Source organism: Hirundo rustica, chromosome 16 (genome assembly GCF_015227805.2).
Source record: "Hirundo rustica isolate bHirRus1 chromosome 16, bHirRus1.pri.v3, whole genome shotgun sequence".
Taxonomy (NCBI): Eukaryota; Metazoa; Chordata; class Aves; order Passeriformes; family Hirundinidae; genus Hirundo; species Hirundo rustica.
Genome location: NC_053465.1, coordinates 2,446,382 through 2,467,832, shown reverse-complemented (window position 1 = coordinate 2,467,832; position 21,451 = coordinate 2,446,382). Strand labels below are relative to the sequence as shown.

Sequence of the window (21,451 nt, the reverse complement as noted above, 5' to 3'; positions counted from 1 at the left end):
CACATACCACTACACACACAGAGACATTTAGATTTCATTTAAAAGTTAGGTATGAACTCTATCTTTCTTTTGGAGTTTCCCCCCCCCCCCCCTTCAATTTACTTAAACAGACAGAACTCCTCATTCTTGACCGGGCTTCTGTCATAAAGGTTGGTCTTTCTCCTCAGACACACAGAGAAGGTAAATCCTGCTCTTGCAGTCCACCAAATGAGTTTCTGTCTCCTCTAACCTGTAATTGAGGTTGTAACAGATGGCTTTGCATTTTGCAAGACCAAAGGTTGTGCAAGAGCAGCAGCTTTATTTAAAGGGACAGATTTGTCAGAGCAGCGGAGTGAGGTGGGAGTTTGTGGGAGATAAAAAAGAATTTCTGGCTTTGAAGGACGACTCAGAGAGGAGCAGCGCTTAAAGGCTCCTCTGCCTGTGCCTTCTCCATTCCTATTAGTGGAAATAACAAAACATCCACGCAGCCCTGCGTGATTAAGGACTTCCACCTTCCACTGCAATATTGTCAACATCTCTGCTGCCAGCGCCACGGGCTTCATTGCACCGAGGTCAGGCAGAGAGGCTGCACAACCACCCGAGCTGAGGCCGCCCCAAGAGCTCCAAAACTCAGCCAGGAGAAGCAACATCTCGTGGGTGATGCACCCCTGGCCTGTGATGCCAATCCTTTGTGCAGCATCACAAAAGTAGGAGCGGAAGATTTGGAGTCAAAGCACCAGGAGCTCCAGAAAACATCACTGGGCTGGTGCAAAACACAGCCCGTGAGTCACAGAGCTCCTTCAAATCAGTGACAAACCCTGGTGCTTTCCAGAGGGATCTCAGCTGGCAGCAGGCTGGGGCCCAGCTTTACTGGGATCACACCCAGCAATCCGTCTGGGGACAGCTTCCTGAAGCGGGCACTTGCCAAGGTTTTGTTTGTTTGGTAACAGGGATGGGGAAGAGTCCCAGTGGCCCTGAGAGAGGTTATTTCAGTGCTGCACCTGGGCACGTCTCAGAGCAGCTCCTCTCTGGCTCACGCAGAGCGTTTCTTCTCCCTGTTTTACAGAGATCCCTCCTTTTAAGCCTGTTAAGTGAGTCCAGCCCCCCGGGCAGAAGGGTGGGACCTTCCAACTTTCTGGCTTGCCATGGGTCTGCTTATCAGATCTGATGAAGACATTTATGGGTTGATGGTCTGACAGATGCTCGATTTTCTGACTGGATAAGGAAGTCAAGCTGTTATATAAGAAGCCAGTAAGTACCATTCATTCCTAAAGCAATAAAACACTGCCGCATTTCCAAGTTAGTTGGCACAACCCAGCCGGGTTTGATGCGAGTGCATTTAATCAAATTTAATCTTTAGTTAGGGGCTTCTCTAGCACCCTCCTATCGAGCCTCTAGAACGCTGATGACTGCTGTTACAGTGCTCTGTTTTCTGCAGCTCTAGCCGGGATCAAAACACTTTGCTAACACAGCAGAACAGTCCTGGAGACATTCACACCTCTCACCACTCAAAAACCTGGTCGGGGTTAACTCAGGGGTTTGCTCACAAGTTCAAGCTCAGAAGGTTTGATCCTCTCCTTCACCCAGAATGTTTGGATATTCTTAAGAGTTCTGAAAAAAGTTAAAGATTTCCTTATTAGTAAAATCCCTCCTCTAATCAGGTTTTTGTCAGCGCTGGCTGTCCAAGATGTTTACTGGAGGCAACACGTTGCCATCCAGCATATATTAAATTCAGGAGTGTTTTGTGCTACAGCACCAAGGCTTGATGGGGCACGTTTTGTGTGTTCATTACAGGGAGCCTCTGCAGCAGTGCAAGGCATGAGACCAAAGGCTATGTCCCATTGGCTGCCTGAGTCATTTATTAATGGCCCCATTACACATTCCCTCAAGCTTTCAGTTGCAGTTATCCAGTTTACTTCCAAACTATTTTTTTCCACTTTTGACTTATGCCTCCATAGCTGGAGAGTTTCCTTAGGGAGTCCCAGCAAAGCACCCAGGGATAGCTTCTGAAAAGCCCTAAGCCCAGGATCTTGGTGTGGAAGTGTCACAATTCCAGTTTGGGGCTGGAAGCTCTTGCCATGGGCTCTCCTGCCTTCCATCCCCAACCCATGTAAACACAGGGTGTGGATCAGGCAAGGGAGAGCTTGGACACCTCCTTCCAGAGCTCCAAAATCCCTCCCTTCAAAGACCAAGGAGCCTCCTTTTCTCGTGCTCTCACACACAGCAGGAATAAAGCATTATTATTATTGCTGTTGTTATTATTATTGCTTTGAGTGTATAAGAAACACATTTCTGGAGCAATTCACCTTTCTTGCTGCCATGTGAGATGCACAAATAAAGCCACACAAACTCCATGTCGACCTCAAGAGCTGCTTTCCCCTCCCAGAATATTCCCATTCTCCCTGCCGCTGGATTAATTGCATTCAGCAGACAGAATTAACAGCAGCACTGAGCTCAGTGCTACCTCAGGAGAGAAACGCAACCACTCAGAAGTGACAGAATAAAGGGAAAACTCAGCCCCCCAGATCACTCCCCCATCATTTACCCTGTTGCTGCTGCATTAGGAAATGTCAGGCTGCATCTTTAAGAGCAGACCTGTCTCTGCAGCGAGGGCACAGAAAGCTGGCAGAACGGATGACAGTTTTTGGCAGCGGTTTCAGCTGTCTTGTTGGGTTTTTCAGATTAATCAGCCCCTTTGGAACACTGAACAGATCATCAGGACAATCCCTCAATCCAAGATCTTTTTGCAGTGGGGGAAAAAAAAAAAAAAAAAGTCATAAACTGGGACAGCAGCATAACAGAGGCAGCATTCTGAAAGGGACTCTAAGAAAGTGTCTAAAGCCAATGGCATTTCTGCACCATCACCCTCTGCATGTGCTCACACATGGTGGGGGATTTTCCAGTGTGATTTTTCAGGAAGTCACAGACTGAAAAAAGCTTCTCTCCATGCTCCCCCATCCTCACCATTTCAAGCTCTGTTAAATACACTCTGTCAGATGCCAAAAGTATTGACCGTGTTCTTTATGTGAAAACCCTTCCTTCCACAATATCTCAGACTGCGTGCACATGCCCAACGAATTTTATTTGAAACACTGAGTGTCAAATAGGAGACAAATAGTCAAGAACCTTGTTTTTCCTTAAAGACTCATTTGCAACAATAATTTTTCAGAATCTTAGTTTTTCCACATGAATTCTGAATTCAAGGCACTTCCATACCTAATCAACATTTTCTTATTGCCCTTCCTGGCAGAAACAGAATTCTGTAGTGTAAGAGCAGAAAATTCATTTTACCAATTTAACCACTTGATAATCTGGTATGGCTCTGTACAGCACCTCGCAGTGCTGGCCCTCCGTATTTGAAATTTAGGAAAGAAAGAGGCAATTTTGCTAAGGAGTTTCGCTTTTCCCTCATTACACAACAAACAATTAGCTGTTATGCAAGTTTCTGCTCACCATGAAGTGTGCTCTGCTTTCAGCTTGCTGAAAGTAGCCAGCTTGGAGGAGCCAAAACTGAAATTAGATTAATCCATCATGCTCTTGACCTAAAGGCAGAGCTCCCTGTGCTGATCCCCTGGGCTCCCAACAAGGATTTTTCACCTTCTTCTTGGGTCTGGGTGGAATTTTGTAATTGGGTAGAAAAATCTGCATTGATGGCCAGGGGTGTTTGGTTATTGGGTCAAAAGTAAAAATAATTAAAGTGTCATCTCATAATTGGACAGTTTGTTCTTAAAAGGCCTTGTAGAGAGATAGAGACAGAGCCGTTTTTCACTTTGTTAGCCAGAACTCACAGCTCGTGAGACTGTGACATAGATAAGAATTAATAAACACCTGAGTCCAAACATGAAATCTATCTCTCGAGCTCTCAATCCTGACTCTAACAGAAAAGAAGATAAAAACCCATCAGGCTTCCACTTGCACATCACACCAGCTGAGCACAGGGTGGTGACAGGCAGGACACCTCCAGCAGGCTGAGCCCACCGTGGCACTGGGATGGGACCAGGGCAACCCCCGGCATCTCAAACCACGCTGGCACACCCCCACAGAGCTCACCACCCCAAAACCCTTCCCCTGAGCACAGCTGTGTATCTGAGCTCGCTGGGACAAAGGCGTTGCTTCCAGTGGGAGTGGGCACAGCTGGCGAAGCAGCACTCCAGAGCCCCTCGCGCTCCCTCACACTCCCATGGTGCGGCCGGGACTGCGCTGCTCCCAGCAATTCCATCCTCTGTGCCCTCCAGCCCTGCCCTGGCACAGCCCTGTCCCCTCAGCAGCCCCTGGGCTCGGCCAGCGCTCAGCTCCTCTTTCGCCCCGGTTGTGTTGGCGGTGCCCAGTCACGCTCCCGGATGGGTGAGGAGCTGTGGCCGTCTGGGGAGCAGGAAGGGGCTCCAAACACGACAAAGCGCTGTAGCAGGGAGATAGATGTTCTTATCACAAGCAGCTTCTACTGCCCTAGCCCTGAGAAATCCCATCAGAGAGGAAGAGATGAGTCAAGTCTCCTACAGACACTTTACACATCCAGACATTCTTGCATATGAGAATTTACTGCTTAAAAAAAAAAAAAAAGCAACCTCTGACTTTTTGTGCCTCTCCTCTGCACTGTCATAAACAAGAATATAATTTCAGGAGATGCTGTCAACTTATATTTAGCCTAGTTTTTTTTTTTTAGTTGGTTTTTTTTTTTTTTTAATAAAAGCCTTCTGTAAAGCATAAGATGAACAGAATTTAAAAAACAATTCTTTGAAACAAAACAAAAAAATTGTGTTGTTGCCTTTCAAACCCTTTACCCTGTAGCACCGAAAACTTGGAATTGTCCACAAATGAATACGAGACTGACATGATATTTATTATCCAAGCTTAAAATAGCACAGAACAAACAGAATACAAATCATGGCAAGTAAAAATTAATTTAAAAATTCAATTTAATAATCTAACAGTTCAGGGGCAATATGTGGTTTATATTGGCAGTGGCCTTTTAATCTTGCAAATCATATAATTAAGAAAACTTAATTAGTAAAAGCAGCATTTGAATATTAGAGCTGTGAAAATATCTCCGAAAAAACGGCAAGTATTGGCTTGAACTTTTTTGTGAGCCTCGGTTCTGTGTCTGCATGCACTTCTATGAATATAAATAAAAGGCAGGCATAAATAAATGGCACAAGCACTCAGGAAATTGTGAAGTTAGAGTGTTCACGAAAACCAAAATTGCAACCGCTCGCACTGGGGCCCGAGGCACAGCCCAGCCATGAGGAGCCTGTCCTGCTTTTCCATGAAATCTCCTCATCCCAGCCAGGCCAGGATGGGAAAGGACAATTCCTAGAGCGAGCACAGAGCTCCTCTCTCAAAGAGCCTGCAAAATACTCAGCCACCAAGAGAAACCAAACAAAATAAAGACAGCTGCCTGCTCAGGAAAAGCTGCACACAAGTCTCTTTGGAGAGAGCCCTGACTTGTTTCATCCGTCCAAAGGAGAACAATGGAGGGGGAAAAAAAAAAGAAATAAAAGAAAAAAAAAAGGCCTCCTGGCAGTTTTCAGTCCTAGAAACCCAAGCAAACTTCAGACCTGTAGCTGAGTTAAAAGGCACCAAAGCGCCATCACGTCTCCCTCTCCAGAGGGATCTGGGAGATTCTCACAAGCTGCGAGTCCTTGGAGCTACAAAATTTATCTCCAGCCCAGACAGCTTTTAAAAGCACAAAACCCATTAAACTCCCATTTCCTCTCAGCCAGGTAGCCAGGGAGAATCTGTACAAGGTGGAAACTCCAAAGACTTTGAGCATGCAAATGGTGCAGGCACCGAAATAATGACATCCACAGGCAATATTCCCACTATCCTTGAAGGCAAAAGGGGAGGAAAAGAAAGCCCAAAACAAAACTGTAATTCTGTGAAGTGCCAAAATATTCTCCTCTGTAAAATCTCAGGGAGGCATTTCTCTGCAGAAGCCTGGTTTAATTTCTGCAATATTAGTGGTCCAAGAGTAAAGACACAGTTTGCAGCAAGACATTTTAAACAGACAGAGGGCTCAATTATATTTAAAGTTTCTTTTGCAATATCTGCTCAAGAGAGTTTTTATTGTTGCTCTTCTGCTCTGGGACATGCACTGCATTTTTCTAGAGATGATTTACCATTGCCTTCAAAAAATAAAGAATCTTGCATTCTTAAATTGATCAGATTGCTCCAGTGATTTTTATTTTCTTTATGGACAACTCCCAGAATGGAAACAAAGTTAGGAACCCAAAACAGATCCAAATTTTCCCCAGGATCTTCAAGTCTCTGCTGCCCTTCAAACTGTGCTTAATTTGCACAGAACAAGAGCCCTGAAACCCCACACGCAATCCAAGGTTTTGCCCTGCGCCCACCCCTCCCCATCCGAGTCCTTTTTGCTCAAAGCACCTTTGGAACAGCAACTACGATAAACTGTGACAGTTTTAAATAAAAATAAAGACATGGAACAGGGTCCTTGGTGGCCTGAATGTTGTTCTCGTGGAAGCAAAGGTCATTCCAAGTAAAGGTAAGAGTGACAGGTTGCAGTTTTAGCAGAAATCTGGAACGACTGCTAGGTAACTTCATGGATCTGTGGAATTTTGTGGGATAACAGTAGTGGGATGTTCATGTTCAAAACCCTCACTCAGCCCCAATGTCCCCCTCACATGTCAGAGCTTTCCTACAAATCCTAAACCCCCTGCACGAGGAGCTGCTCTGTTTATCAAACCTGCCCTATCCACGAGCTCATTTTTCCCCCTCATTATCTGCACGGAGCTTGGCACTTGACATCCGGCCCGGAACGATGACACATTAGAGGGATTAATCTCCTATAATTGGGAAAGGCTTCCAAAGAAAACAAGAGGTGCACGAGGAGCACCTCCCCACCCTGACTGCGCAGATGGCACCGCGTCCATCCCTCGTTCCGCTGCTGGGAAGAGGGAGGAAATTCCCTGCTTTTCCAACAGCCCCTGCAGAGATCCGTGCTAAGAGCACATCCTCATCACCAAACCTTTTCTCTCCAGCTGCGCCACGTTTCACAAGGCAAACCAAAAAAGATCCGGGTCGTTTTTAGCCTCTGCACGGGTGCAAAGTGCCCCGGTGCTGGCTGAAGAACCGACGCCAGAAACACACACAAATCCACCAAAAATCTAATTATCGGTGCACCAGGAAACAACACACTACGAAAAAAAAATAAAGATCTGGACCTTATTTATACCTGCCAGAGGACTCGATGAAGGAGGTTGACCAACCAAGAAAATTAACATTTGTTTCTGATAGGGATCTATGCAAAGCAACAGGGTTTTAATTTAGGGCTCTTTTCATCAGAATGATAACAGCTGTCATCTGCTGGGTGAGCACAGTAATTACTGAATCTCCTGTGTGGAAAATGAATACCCGACGTTTCATTTACACAATAATATCTCAATCTGCAGCTCCAGAGACAGCCAGCGACATTCCCACAGAAGGACTGACACACGTCCCACCTCTGAATTCCTGCAATTTCACAGCCAGTTCCCCCAAAACCCTCAACAGCTTTTAAGTTCCTTCCAAAAAAGGCCAGAAGAGTTCGTGACAGTATTTATGACCCTAAATCTTCAAAATCCAGCCTGATTTATCCTATTCCTTCACTAGTTAGTGGAAATAAATAAAGCTTTTTTTAAGTAGCAGGAATATCTTTGTCATGTACAATTTTAGCTTTTTCTTTCCAGATTTATCTGCTATGCTCAGAAGAGATTTTTTTTTTTTGTTCCATTCACCATTTCCACACCAACACAAGAAAAGTAATAAAAATCCACACTTTAAGATTCAGACACCATGTGTTTTTTTTGTTTGTTGTTTTTTTAACAGAAACATTTAAATATGTTTATCAATTAAATAGTAACTGACCTGAAAAAGAGAGCTTGGTTTTCCTCCAAAGTTGAGGATTTTTTTAAAAGGATCAACTCTGATCCAGTCTCTAAATAGAAACAAATTTGTATTTGGAAAGCTAAACAACCTGATGAGAGACTGCAATTCTTTTGCTTACTAATGGAACAGTCTAACTAGAGTCATTATGGGAATGAAACTAATTAAAAAAAAGTGTTTCCATCAAAACATTTGTAATTGCACAGCAGAGATCAGTTTAAAAGTAGATGTTTCCTGATCATTAAAACAAGTGAAGGAAAATTATATGTTTTGCAGAACTGCTTGTACCAGCCTGGGCTGCATTATGAGGCAGGGGGCCAAGAACTAAGTGTTTCCAATCACTAAAAAAAAAAAAATATACCAGTAATTCCTGTATAACCTCACACCTTGGAGAGCAAAACCCTTTCAGTGCACTGCATTGTTTTTTCATCAGTTGGAGAGGATGTGGCAAATAACTCTGGATGAGATAAATCACTTGGAAATCTGTTTCAATCAATCATTTCCCCCTTCCCAGCCATGCCCTGAAGATGTTTTGCCGAGGACTGGTTTGCATTCTGAGGAGCTGAGCTCGCCTGCCTTTTGCATCCCCTGCCATGGAGCAGCGCCTCCTGAATGAGATTCCTGTCCCTCCAAACTGCCCCTCTCAGCTCCTTCCCTGCTCCAAATTCACGGAGCAACTTTGGATTTTAGTGTCAGCGCAAAGGCAGCGAGGTGGGAGCCTGAACGAGCTGCTTCTGATAAAATGAGCTTCGTGTTAGGCAGCAAATAAATAGGAAGCGCCCAATTCATCTTTATATTTTAAGGCTTGTGCTTAACTCCTATCAATTGCAAAGCTCTCTCAGCCAGCTCTTGATGGTCCCGATTTAAAAAGAAAAAGCAAACAAAACAAAAAACCCCCAGCTTGAGTTTTCAAAGGAGCAAAGGAATCAGGGCATTCATCCCCTTCGGAAATCAAACGAAACTTTGGATGTACAGAATAAAAAGAGTTCCTATGAAGAACAGCCAAAAGTCAGCCTGAAGGAGATGTTTGAAGCAGATGGCAAGAAGCAGGGCTTCTATTTGCAAAATAAATTTAAACTTGAACGAGAGTGAGCGAGTGTCAGACACCGATCCTTTTCCACATCAACATAACTCAAGACTTAATTTTTTTTTCTCTCCTGCAGACAATATGTTCTGATGAGAGATTTTTCTTTCACCTATAGATGTATTTCTGGAAAAGCTGGCAGGAAACTGCCAAAGAGCTTCTCCACCGTGCTCCATTTAAAGGAAGACACTTTTCTAGAAAAGAGAATTACAGTCCAGTACAAGAAAATGAAGTTGACAAGTTTACTTGGAATAAGGAATGATTTTTCAGTAACTAAAGTTACAGCTTTTTTTTTTAAATTACTTCTTCTAACTCATTGTACAAGAGTGCTTACAGCAGTTATTAAAAAAACAAATCATAAAATTAGAGCAGCAGGGCTGGAAGGGATCTCGAGCAATCTTCCAGCGAATTCCCTCCCCACTCCAAACTGAGGTTTGTCTAATCTTTTCCTCAGCTGAAACTCACAATCTATCCCAAATATCCTCTAATGGCTAAAAATGGTCTTCTGATGTCTAGCTTTGTAGTCAAGAAATTTATTTTTATGGGTGAATGGGCACAGAGGATAAACTCTCTTCCTTCTTTTTGGAGGCTTGTAATGCCATCCTGGTCTTGTCTGCAAGAAAAGCAGCTCAAGTTCAATCTTTTTTTCCCCCAAACTCTTTTCCCCTTCCTTTTTAGCTACTCTTCACCCAGTCCATACCTTTCCCAAGTTATGGTGCCTAAACCTGGAAATAATCTTGCTCCTAATGCTCTACCAAAACCAAGAAGAGTGGGAGACTACGTCTGAGATCTTCTGCAAACTTTAGTTCATTTATAATGCTTTTTTCTTTAGTTTGTGTTCAGCAGGTGCAGGTAGAACCACTACGTCCCTTTTCCAGTGTGCAGACACAGACGGGTTTTCCTGCCGGGATCCCATAAGAATAATAAGATTTGTACTTCACAAAGCCTCATCTCCAAAAAAATGAGCTGAAAACCTGAATGGATGGTGAATATCTTACATAATAGACATAAAGCTGTGCGTCTGCACTTCGAAGATGGTTTCCCAGCATTCTGTAGAGGTGCAATTAAGTGAGGTTTTTTAAATATGGTTTTAAATTAAGATTTTGCTCCTTATTACCTGGCAGTTCCTCACTTTAACTCCAGTAAAACACATAATCAAAGTGCTACTAAATCATCACTCGCTGCTCGTCCATGTAAGTCTGCATTCGGGTCTCAAAATTAAAATAGGAAAAGACAACAGAACACGAGGTATATTATTTTCTATATTAATTTTAAGTGTTACAAACAGTATCTCTGCTATTACAAAACAGTGATTTAGGCAACTGAGCTAATTTTGGAGCATCTCTATGCAAATGTGCTGCTGAAATCACACCTCAAATACGAGTCACCCTTCAGTTTGGAGACTCAAAGAACGATTTCATCAGCAAATGGCTTTGTTGGGAGCACCACCGGGTAATTGCAGGGCCCCGGTGATGCTGTGCTGGGATACTTTTATCTCCACACACAATTTATTCTCACACCTGCACGGTCTGAGCGGGACGCCTCAAAAGCAGGACTTTTGTCCTTTCTACGACCACATTCAGCACTGCCAATTCCACCTTGTTCCCTCAAGATGGAAGATTAGGAGGACGGCTGGCAAAGAGTGCAGAGTAAACAGAATAAATCAGTTGGTTTGTCAGCTGGGTGAGGAGTTTTATGCTTGGAAACCCAAGACAAAGGGTGCTCCACGCACGGCTGAAATGTCCCTGCTCGCCTTCTCCAAAGCCTGAAGTTAACTAAACAAGAAAAAGTTGACTTAGGAGGTCACATGAACATTGACAGCAAGTGGCAAGTGTTTTAAACAGAGTTGCTCCAGAGCAGGAATTTCCAATGGTGCAGATTCCTGAAGTTTAGGGAATGACAGCCCTGCTCTGACACCTGTCCTCCCACACTGCCACTCAGGTACAGCACACCAGGGACATTCCCATGTCCTGTTGCCAAATCCACCACTGCCAACGTGTCTACAAGCAAAGAAATTTCAAAATAAAGCCCAGCGTGTGACAGGTTGGCTCATTTGCTTAGGAAATGTCATTTTTCCCCCCATTTGATGTACAGTTGAGGAATGATCCCGCTTGCAAAGGGAAGGCAATTGCTCAACCCAGCACACTCTGGCAATTTTCACATAATTAGCAGAATACATTTAGTCTTAACCTTCTTCTGATGAATTCAGTCACACCTGTTTATGTGAAATCAATTAAGAGACCTTAATCTTCTTAGACAGTTTCCAGCACCCCGTCCACAGGTTCAGGCCTGTTTCTTGCATTGCGAAGTTTAAGTTATATTAAAAAAGAAACAATTATCCTATAAACACAAAGACCTCAATTATACCTTAATAATTAAACCCAGTTACACTCTTAGTCTGCAGCCTCTTGGTGGCCAGCCACGTATCAGTGCAGTCGGTTTTGCCTCTGAGAGGGGAAGGGGGAGCAGAATCACCCCAAAGCCGGGTCAGCAGGAGCGTGTCTGTGCCAGAACGCACATTCCTGTGCCTGGATCTGCTCAGGACTTGTGCACTGACGTAAGGGAAGACTCTGCTCACGGGGTCATCCGAGGAAAGGAAGCCCAGGCTACCTCCCCAGAGCATCCAGAAATCCCCCTCCTTTACAGAAGAATTTTTGGGGCAGGATTTAATTTCACCTCACTTCAGGCATGTCCCTAAAATAGACATTGACAGCGAGGCAGATGATTCATCCTTCAGAAATGCCTGTGCTTCCTCACTACAGAGCCTCCAGGAGAAGCTCAGGTCAGACATCCAGAGCTGGAGGAGACAAATCCCACCATCGGTGGGGATGTACCAACAGCACTGATATTCAGTGAGAGAACAAGGTGCACGAATCCCTGCTCACCTCTGCAGCCAGCAGTTACCTGACTAGTTGAAGCTAAAAAAAGAATAATGCTCCCAGTCTCCACTGGGCATAGTTTGTGGTTCATGGCATGAGGCAGGGTTTTATGCCAAAAGAGAATTTAAATCTCACATCTGTGTTTGTTTCTTGGATCTGCTATGCTGGCAAGTGAGTCACCCTGAGAAACCTTAAATTACTTTTCATCATACCTCTAACATCATAAAAAGCATTGAATTAGTGTCCAGAAATAGTTCAAATTGCAGCAGGAGCAAGGAGAAGGCTCAGCACACTCACAGGATTATCTCGTGGGATGCACATGAAAGGAGCTGGGAGTACCTCAAAGGTTTTAGGGCAAAACCTCTGCTCAGCCTACAGAGCTGCACACAACTGCTTCGAGGTGAAACAAAACCGATGAAAATCAGCAGCTTCAGCTGAGGAAACCCTGACATTTATAGTGTGGCGTGTGTGACAGCTGACCCACTCCATGGGACCTGGGGAGACCAGGTCCTGCTCACTGCCAGCGAGGAGTTTCCCTGGCAGCTGTACACGTCCTGCCTTTCCAGCCATGCTCATTACACTGCTTTTAGAAGGTGGATGAAACACAGGAAGAAGAAAAAGAAAAAATATAAAGCCTCCTTTTCACCTCAGCCCTTTCTAGGGAAAATACTGAGCAGCAGCTAAAATCTGTTTGAGATCAACTTTTGTTTTATAAACTTTGGGTTCCATTCTAATTGTTAGGGAGACACATAATAACTGGCTTTAGCATCATTTTCTTTGGACTATCTCCCCAAAGCCACAATTAATGTAAATACCAGTGTCTTGTTAGTAATTTCCTTTCATTGGTAAACGCTGAAATGCAATGATCCGACCACAAATCACAAAGCAAATAAGCTCGCAGTGCTGCTCGGGCTACGTGGTGATTATGCAGTTTGTACACAGAAGAGTTGATAAGGGAGATGTTTTGTGAGCAGAGTTCTTGGACTGTTTGGAAGGGTTTCATTGCATGACAAAGGAGAAACTCTCACATCCTCACATCACATAAACCCAAAGTTTATGCAGGTTGCAGCTCCCAGGGGCACTTGGACATAAAGAGAAAAAAAAAAAAAGCAGAGTCAGGTCTCAAAGTCAGGAGCGCCTGATGTGGATGTGGGATCAGAAACCAGGTTATGGCCTCTCCTCAGTGCACAAACCTGGGGGGATTTACTGATTTACTCCTGCATTTCTTGCAGGTCCTGAGGAGCCTCTAGTGATGGACAATGCAAATCCACAGCAGGTGAAAACCAACCTCTCTGTCTCTTTTCTCCATGCCAGGAGAGCCCTGGTGAAGAGGAGCCACCACCACCTCTGGGCACGCACAAGTCTCAGTCGTTCTAGTTTTGCTGTCACTACACATCTTTTTTACCTTTCACGTGCTGGTGTAGCAAGACACAGGTATTTTAATGCCTTATTTTCATTTTATCACTGGATATTTTGTTTAACAGCCAAAAACGCACATCTACAGTCAAACATCCAAATATAACTGAAGCAGGTTTCAGTCAAAATCCCTCTTTCCCAAATCACCTCTTCTCTGCCAGCCACAGAAACCCACAGAGACACTACTAAAATATGAAACAGCAGAAGATGCTTTCCAGAGAAAAAAGTTAAAATCCTTGCCTGAAACACAATTGGTACAAACACAAGATCTGACTCCACGACCAGACTGCCCTGTTTGGTGTTGCAGGACACACAGCAGGGACGGGTTTCCAACACAGCCTCGCCTTCATAAAACCACAGCCAAAGTCACTCCGACCAAGTAGAAATCCTTGGGTTTAACTTGGCATTTTTGCAAAAGGAACAGTTCAATCCCAGTTCTTCCATGCTGCTCTATCAATTAACTCCTCAAAAGTACAGAGCCATCACTTACCGGCAGGCCAGAGCTGTCATTCTCCCAACAGGGCCTCAGGAGTCTCTCTCCTGGCAGGAAAAGCCATCAGCTGCAAGGAAGAAGATGGAGGGATAATGAAATTAATTCCTTTGCCTTCCTAAGCAACTTAAGTATCATCCTTCCATATCTGACATCTTGCAGTTTAGACTCTCTCCAGGGTGAGATGCAAAATGAGCGCGGTACCCGGGTTTCAGTGATAAGAACGGTACATGCCAAGGGGAGAAACGATTTGCTTGTGGCTGTGCAAGGCATTTGGACAAGAGGAAACGAGCGCACAGCTGTACTGTAGGCTCCAGGTTTCTGGACTCTGCAGCACTGATCCCTGCACTTGCTGCGCTGGTGGAAGGGAAATTTGCTTCTCCAAATGAAGGGGTGCATTATTGTGCCATGATCACAGCCAGTTCAGGTTCTCTCAGACTTCCACCACTCTCAGGTCAGAGGCAGCACCTAATCCCTGCACCACCTTCTCCTGTAGGAACTGCACAGTAGTGGGGCTCTGCTCATCTCTGCCATGGCTTGGAGAGGCCCAAACTACTCTGCAAGGATGGCAAAATATGTCTAATTTTGTTTTCCCAGTCACAAAGGGTTGGCACATGCCTTCCCAGTCCCACTGCACCTTGGCATGCAAGGAAAACATAGGGGAAAAAAACCCCACTAAAACCCCACACCAACTTGGAAATTGACAGTCTCTCAAGAACTGATCAGATGCATGTGGATGCAAACACACAGAAAACTATTTGTCATCTTGTGTATTCTCACATTCCCTTTCCCCTCCTGTTTTTCCTCTAGGCAGTTTCTATATTCTAACCCCAGCTCCAGTTTCTGCTCTGGGTTTTCATTACGCTCCTGGTGTAGGAGCCACACATCCCTTCCCATCTTGTTCTTGCCATTTATTGGGAAGTGCCCATAGACGATTTGCAAAGGCCTGAGGCCTCGCTGGGGTACATTTCTCAGCATGAAAGTCCTCCAGCTCCCTGTTGATCCAAATCACTGTGAATTTTGTTGCCCTTCTTGGTATTGCCTGACTCCCTGACCCTGTGGTTTATGGTTAGTCCGATCTCCGTGCTTCCATCAGAGGACACTTCTCAGCTAACATCAGATTAGAGCTGCTGATACAAGAGGAACCCCCTAAGAAATCCTGAAGGGTGGAACTGGGAATACAGCACTGGAGAGATAAATCCCTAGCAAACATGATCAAAACGATGGATCTTGCCAAAAGTGCCCCTTGCCCAATTTCTTGTTCTTCCCGAGCTGTAGGGTTCCCTTCACACCCTCTAATTACTCACACCTTACTTAAGGAACACTGGCTCAAACAAACAAACGGGGGAAAAAAAAAGTTACAACAACGTAGCATGATCTTGACATACAAGATGTCAGAACCATTATAAACCCCTTTATTGCAGAACGATGTCCTTTGTGCTTAGAGGCATGCTTGCTATTCATAGATCTACTGCTCAGCTGTTCCAGTTTTTAGTTCTGCATAAATGCCCACTCATTATGTCCAGAGGGTTTTGCCTGTAGCTTTGTGTTCGTAGCCTTGAGGCAAATGTCTTGATGGCTTAGGGAACTCGCAGCGAATGACCAAATAACATCGGATTTTCCACAGCAACGAAGCCATTATGGGACAGCATTTCTATGTAACAGCACCCTTCAGTGTGCAATCATTATAGCTAAGGGTTTAACCGGGCTCTGGGGACAGAACAAAATCACTTTGAAGCCAAAAAAAAAAAAAGGAAAAAAAAAATCCACAGCGAAATCTTAAGCATTAGATTTCTGAAATGCTTGAGTCAGGCAGCTTTGTCGGTTACAGTACAACCAAGTGAAGGGGAAGGAGTTTTGTGCACATCTTAAGAATGAATCCAGGTGTCTGGACCCACACATGCAGAGCTGGGAGTGCAGCTTTCCTCGTGCATTCCTTGCACACAGAGTTTCCTGCAGCTGCATCTGGAGCCACCACAAGCACACACACACAGCCCTGGGTAATATTTTTAGCCATAGAATTTTATCTGTGGCCAAAAATTGAGTGGGTCGCTCACAATTTTGAGGGAAATCTGGTCAGGCTGCAGGAGATGACACAGAGCCTTTGTAATCCTCCCAGCCCAGGGAATCCAGAACCCGAAACCTGCCCCATTCCAGCTGTGGCACCCCCCACACACTGACTGAGGGATTTATCTGGGGGTTCCTGCTGAGTTAAAGGCCTGTGCACACCAGGTTAACAGCAGAGAAGGAAAAGTTTGTGATAAAATCAAGGATGCACCTTGAGCACTGGGCGAACACTGAGCTGCACAAGTGTGGTGGGTTCAGCCTACAGCCACCCACAGCCCCGCTCCTCCTCAGCAGGAGAGAAAAGATCAACAAACTCATGGCCCAACAAAAACCACCAAGATCCCTGACCATTGCTGCCATGAGCAAAACAGGCTCGATTTGGGGAGAACTGATTTAGTGCATTGTCAAAATACATAAGTTTGGATGGGAAAAAATGAAGACAGAATTAAAAGAACACCTTGCACACCCCCTCAGACCCCCCTGCTCCAGCCCAGGTCCTGAAATGGCTGCAGGAGATCCCTGCAGTGCTTTGAGCACCTCCACAAGGATGGCAAGGCTGCTCCTCACCCTTTCCCCACCAGTCCTGGGCAGCATTTTGTCCTCTCACACCTTTTCTCGTGGTCAGGGACTCAGCACTGCTGACAGACCTGGCTGTGGGCATGGACACACAGGAGAGGAAACCTGGACCTCTCCAGGGAGGGAATCTCTCAAACTGGAAGGCAAATTATGGTCAAACCCCACCAGAAGTCACTCCCTGCTCTGAGGGACTGGGCTGGAAGAGGAGCTCATGTGGAAAGGGAGGCTGTTTTGGTGGGGAATGTCTGGAAATAATCCCGTGAGGAGCAATCTGTGCCAGGGGCCAGCCTTAATGAGCTCCCTGTGGTGGCACGTGGGAACCTCCACCGGTGCTTCCAGGAGAGCTCCCAGGTGGCACACACAGCACTGTCTCCCAGGAGAATGAAACCCATCCCAGACATCCCTGGGAAAGCAAGAACAAGGCGCTTCTGGATGGTTCCTTCCGCCCCTCAGCGCCAGGCACCCGAGCCAGTCTGTTCCCCAGCACATCCCCAGGGATGAGCCGTGCTTTGATTAATCCACAGAGATGCTGGGGGTTGCATAAGGGCTGCATTGATGAGGCAGGAAGTTGAAGCATGGAGCAGAAATGCATGACTGCATGGAAAAATCCGAGGTGTTCCCACACAAGCGACCCTCTCGGATAATGAGATAAAATGGATGAAAGTTAATGGATTAAAATGCTGATGCGGTCCAGCTCTGGGATGGGATGGAAAAGGAGCTCCCAGGCACATCCCTGCCCAGTCTGTAGCCCTCACACAACGGCTGTGGCGTTCTGACAGGACTCAGAACAACAAATAGAGAGCAGGGACAGATCTGACCGCGCATCTCGCCCCAGATCCAGCCTGACTTCTGCATCTCCAGGAGGGCTGGGCTAACAGCAGCGGCCAGCAACGTCACTGTCACAACAACTTAGCACTGCCAGGAGTAACAGGAAGGATAACCTCTGCGTTACAGAATGCTTCAAGCCAGCAGCACCGTGCTGAGCCCAGCAGTGACTCACCAGAAACGCTCTCCGTGTCTGGAGGGGGCTGGGGAGGGCTCCCCTCGGCCACTCCTGCAGCTGTGGCCAGCTCAGCCCCAGAGAGCAGTTGTGCATTCTACCCTCAGCCTCTTCCCTCCCCAGGGATGGGATTTCCCACCTGCCTGGTGACAGAAGGAGTCTGGGCCGCAGGGATTTTTAGGTACCTGTTTTTGAGAAGGAGTGCTCTGACACCTTTCCCTTGTGTTGTAAAGGTCAGCTAATACATCCCAGAGGGGACACTCTCACAGTGATTAAAAACCCCAAAAAATTAGAGCGGAGAAGTGTAGTTCTTTCATTATTTGCCCAGTTCAGGCTTTGCAACTTCTCATATTTCTTCCTCAGACACAAGAACCTTCTTCCCTTCAAACTGCGCATTTGGGTAAGCTGGGAACAACAACTCTTGTTGTGTACAAAGTACTTGGGACACAGTCCCAAAGCTGCCTGCATATGATGGTGTTTCAAACCTCAGAAATAAGTACAGGGCACAAACACCAGCTAAAGAGACTTCCAGCAGCCAGACATCAAGTCACCAGCTCCAGGAATCTGCTCTCACACCCAGCAGCAGCAACACAGACAGGTTTGCTCGGCTCCTTGTTGTAATGAAGCTCATTAAAGTCCCAAGGGAGGCTGTTCCACAACATCCCAGCTGCAGTGCACCCTGTAATAACCATTTCCACCTTTCACAGGACCTGGCAGAGTGGTTCAGGTCAGAAGGGATCACTGCAGGTCATCCAGCCCAGCCTCTCTGCTCGAGCAGGGTCCCCTTGAGCGCCTTCCTCAGGACTGGGTTCGGACAGCTTTTGAGTATCCCTGGGGAATGAGACTCCACAGCCTCCCAGGGCAGCCTGTTCCAGTGCTCACATCACCCTCACAGTAAAGTTCTCCCTGGGTTTTTTTTGGTGGAATTCATTGTGCATCAGTTTCTGCCCATTGCTTCCCATCCTGTAACTTGGCAATACCAGTAAGAGCCTGGCTGTGAAAAAAAAAAAAAAAACCAACAAAAAACAAAACCTGAGCAAAACATTCAAACGTGATTGAGAGTGGCCCAGAAAGGGACAGAGAGATGGAAGAGGCGCCTTTCCAACAGACAGGCGTGATGGCATCCCGGAACACACACAGATCCAGGCCATACTCAGAGTTCAGGGAAGGGCACCACAGGAAGAGTCAGCTTTTCTTGTGTCATCCTCATAAATGCAGCACAGCCTCGCAGTGGATCTGTGCAGGGACACACTTGGAAGGGCAGGGATATAAACCCAAAGGAAGAACTGGAGGAAAGAAGCAGAAAAACATCCAGAGATACAAAATGCTGCGGTTCAGTGAAGCCCATCAGCACAGACATGGAGCTACTCCTCCATGCAGCCCTCTATTTCAACGTGTTTATTCCCTTTTATCCTATTTTTAAGTTTACACCCTGGTGCCAGGCAGGAGATTTCCCCCTTCCCAACCAATAAATTCATAAGAGATGTAAAAAGGGAGGGATGAGGAGGAACAAACATAAAAATGTGAAAATGTAAGAATTTTTCACAAGACAAATCCAATTCCTCGTACAACCACTTTTTAAGGCCACGTTGACAAGAGCAGATTACCCCCTCGTGACAAGGAGCTAATTGCTCTTTTAGTCATGCAAAGTGTTTAGGTATTTCTCTTTGACTTGTTGCGATAAAAATCAAGGGCCCTGAACATGTGCCTGATCTGACCAAAAATACTTCAGAGGTAGCTCGCGGTGACCAGAAAGGAATTTCACCTCCCAAACTCAGAGCAGGCAGCTGCCGCTGCCTTTCCTCGCACACACAGCTGGATCAGGACGTGGACACCCCTGCCAAGGCCTGGGGAAAAGCTGAACACCACAGCTTTGGGAGTCCAGCAGGGAACCGTGCAGCTGGGGATTAGGAAACCAAACCCTGCTGCAGGAAAGCCTCTCAGGAAATCCAGATTTCTCGTTCAAGTCTTCATCACCTACAAGCACAGGGCAATGCTGGGAGCGGTTTGCTTGGTTCAGCTCAACCAGCTGTTAAAATCACAACCAGTTCCTCCATCAAGAGCTGAAGGTGACTTGCAGGCAGCTCTGTTGCCCAGCCTGGACACCCCATTCCCAGAGGGGAGCTGGGCACCTGCCCCACAGCAGCTCCACAGCCCCCAGGTGTCACTCTCAGGGGAGCAGATGACTCCGTTTCCAAGCTCACCTTTACACCGGCCCTCCTTAAAACTGCAATTTTATTATTATTTTGTTAATGCAACAGCGGTAGCTAATGGGCTCCATGGCCGTAGCTGCACCCTGGGATATTTACCAGAGTTTCACAAACACCAGCCTGGATTTCCTAACGCATCACAAGAGACAACATCCGAGCTTTACAGTTTCCTGGAATGGTTTTTTTTGCCTCAACTCCACGTATTTTTCACTGAAGAAGTTGTGTAGGATCAGCCTCTGTGGGAAGCAGCGAGCCCAGCAGAGGAGCAGCTGAGCAAGCAGGCATCAGCACTGATCCACCTGGTGATCCTTGCACAGATCCCACTGCTCCCAGAGAGCCAGCACCGGCCAAGTCTAAGCTTAAGGTGCATTTTTGGAGATCCCAGGCCGTGCACTGACCTCTGCATCAACGTCTGAGTCACCCCCTGTAATTAAAAATACCTTGGCTTGGTGACTCTACGAGCTTTGGCTCTCCCTGCCACAGCCCTGCAGTGCAAGGAGGGTTTCTCCTGGGAGCGGCCTCCAGCAAAGAGCTCCTTCACAAGGGATGAGCTCCCCGGTAGTTCCTTTCTGTTTACGGTCCTTCCTCTGGGTTATTGTTCGCCCCAAGAACCCTGTGACAGGTTTCCACGTCAGACAGTCACCCCTGAAATCCTTCCTGACCAATTACTGTCACTGCCATTCTGGAAACTACAAGTTTCTGACAACCTTTTTCAAAAGGATATCCTTTATAAAAGTTTCACCTCTTTTTTTTTCTTTAATTAAAAAAAAAAAAAAAAAAAAAAAGAAAAACCAGAAAAGCTTTCCTCCGTTTTCATCTCGTGCAGCCCATTATGCAAAGGCGCGGGGTTTATGCGAGCAGCATCCCCGCATCCCTCGCACACAGCGCTGCAAAGCTGGAAGCCTCGAGGTTTCCCGGAAAAGGAGAATATTTCCCTCATCCTCACCGACCCACAGCGCGGTCTGGAGAGAGCCAAACAGCTCATCACACTCTTTTTTTTGTTTTTATTTTTCCTTATCATAGCTTATCTGAGGGAAATGAATACAAAAGAAACCCCGTAATAGATTTAACGCCTTTCTCTCACCTTTTCAGTTCTCACCCAAAGACTCATTCTCACCTTCATGTCTCTGATGCAACTCACTACCCTACCTTATCAGCAACGCTAAAAATTTTTCTAAAAGGGTTAATTTTAGCTCCGCACGAGTTCTTTAACGCCGCAACCGCGTAAATCGCGAAGAAAATCACCAGAGTTTTTACTTTAAACGTCAACAAACAAACAAACAAAAAAAAAATCATCACTCCGAATCCTCCCCTCAGCCAGCAGCTTTTTCTGGGGCGTTTCCCTAAAAATGCTCTTTGGGACAGTCCAAGGAGCGCCTCACAGCAGCCTTGCCAGCCCCTTATCGCTTTTATCTGCCCCCGGACAAAGGCGCTGAGCGCCGGCGTTTGCCGCCGGCATTCCCCGGGACCGGAGCGGCTCCTGGGGCTCCGGAGGGAACAGCCCGCCCCTCGCACAGAAACACGCACAGAGTTTCTCCTTTAACGTCCTCACAACGACCTCATACACATGCAGATGTTCCCCGGCTCTCTGTTAGCCGAGTTTACCTTCGCTGAAGGGCGGTGCTGGCAAATAAATCCTCGGGAAGGAGCAGCACCCAGAAAGAAGAGTTTAGGGTCGGTATCTGCTGCTCTGCTGAAGCAAATCGGCCCCAAATCCAGCGCGTCCCACTGAGGTGACCGCCCAGACCGACCCCTAAACGCTTTAACCCGGGCTTCTAGGAACTCGTGTGAGGTCTGGAAAAGAGCATCCTCTGCGGAAAGGCCAAGCTTTAGCTCGGAGTGATGCCTCTGTCCACGTTTCTCCTTTGT

At 46.2% G+C, this 21,451-nt stretch overlaps 1 long non-coding RNA gene across 4 annotated transcripts in view; it reads right to left on the bottom strand.

Moving 5' to 3' along the window:
• LOC120760093 (uncharacterized) overlaps nucleotides 1–21,451 on the bottom strand; it is a 59,511-nt gene extending 38,060 nt beyond the window's left edge. For 3 of the 4 annotated variants that reach the window (XR_005703281.2, XR_005703282.1, XR_005703279.1), the window contains exons 1-2: nucleotides 21,188–21,451; nucleotides 13,730–13,799 (exon numbers count right to left, since the gene is read on the bottom strand). This is a non-coding gene — a long non-coding RNA (uncharacterized LOC120760093). Of the gene's footprint in view, nucleotides 1–526; nucleotides 1,591–13,729; nucleotides 13,800–21,187 lie in introns of those variants that run through there. The other variant, XR_005703280.1, reaches the window with a different exon arrangement.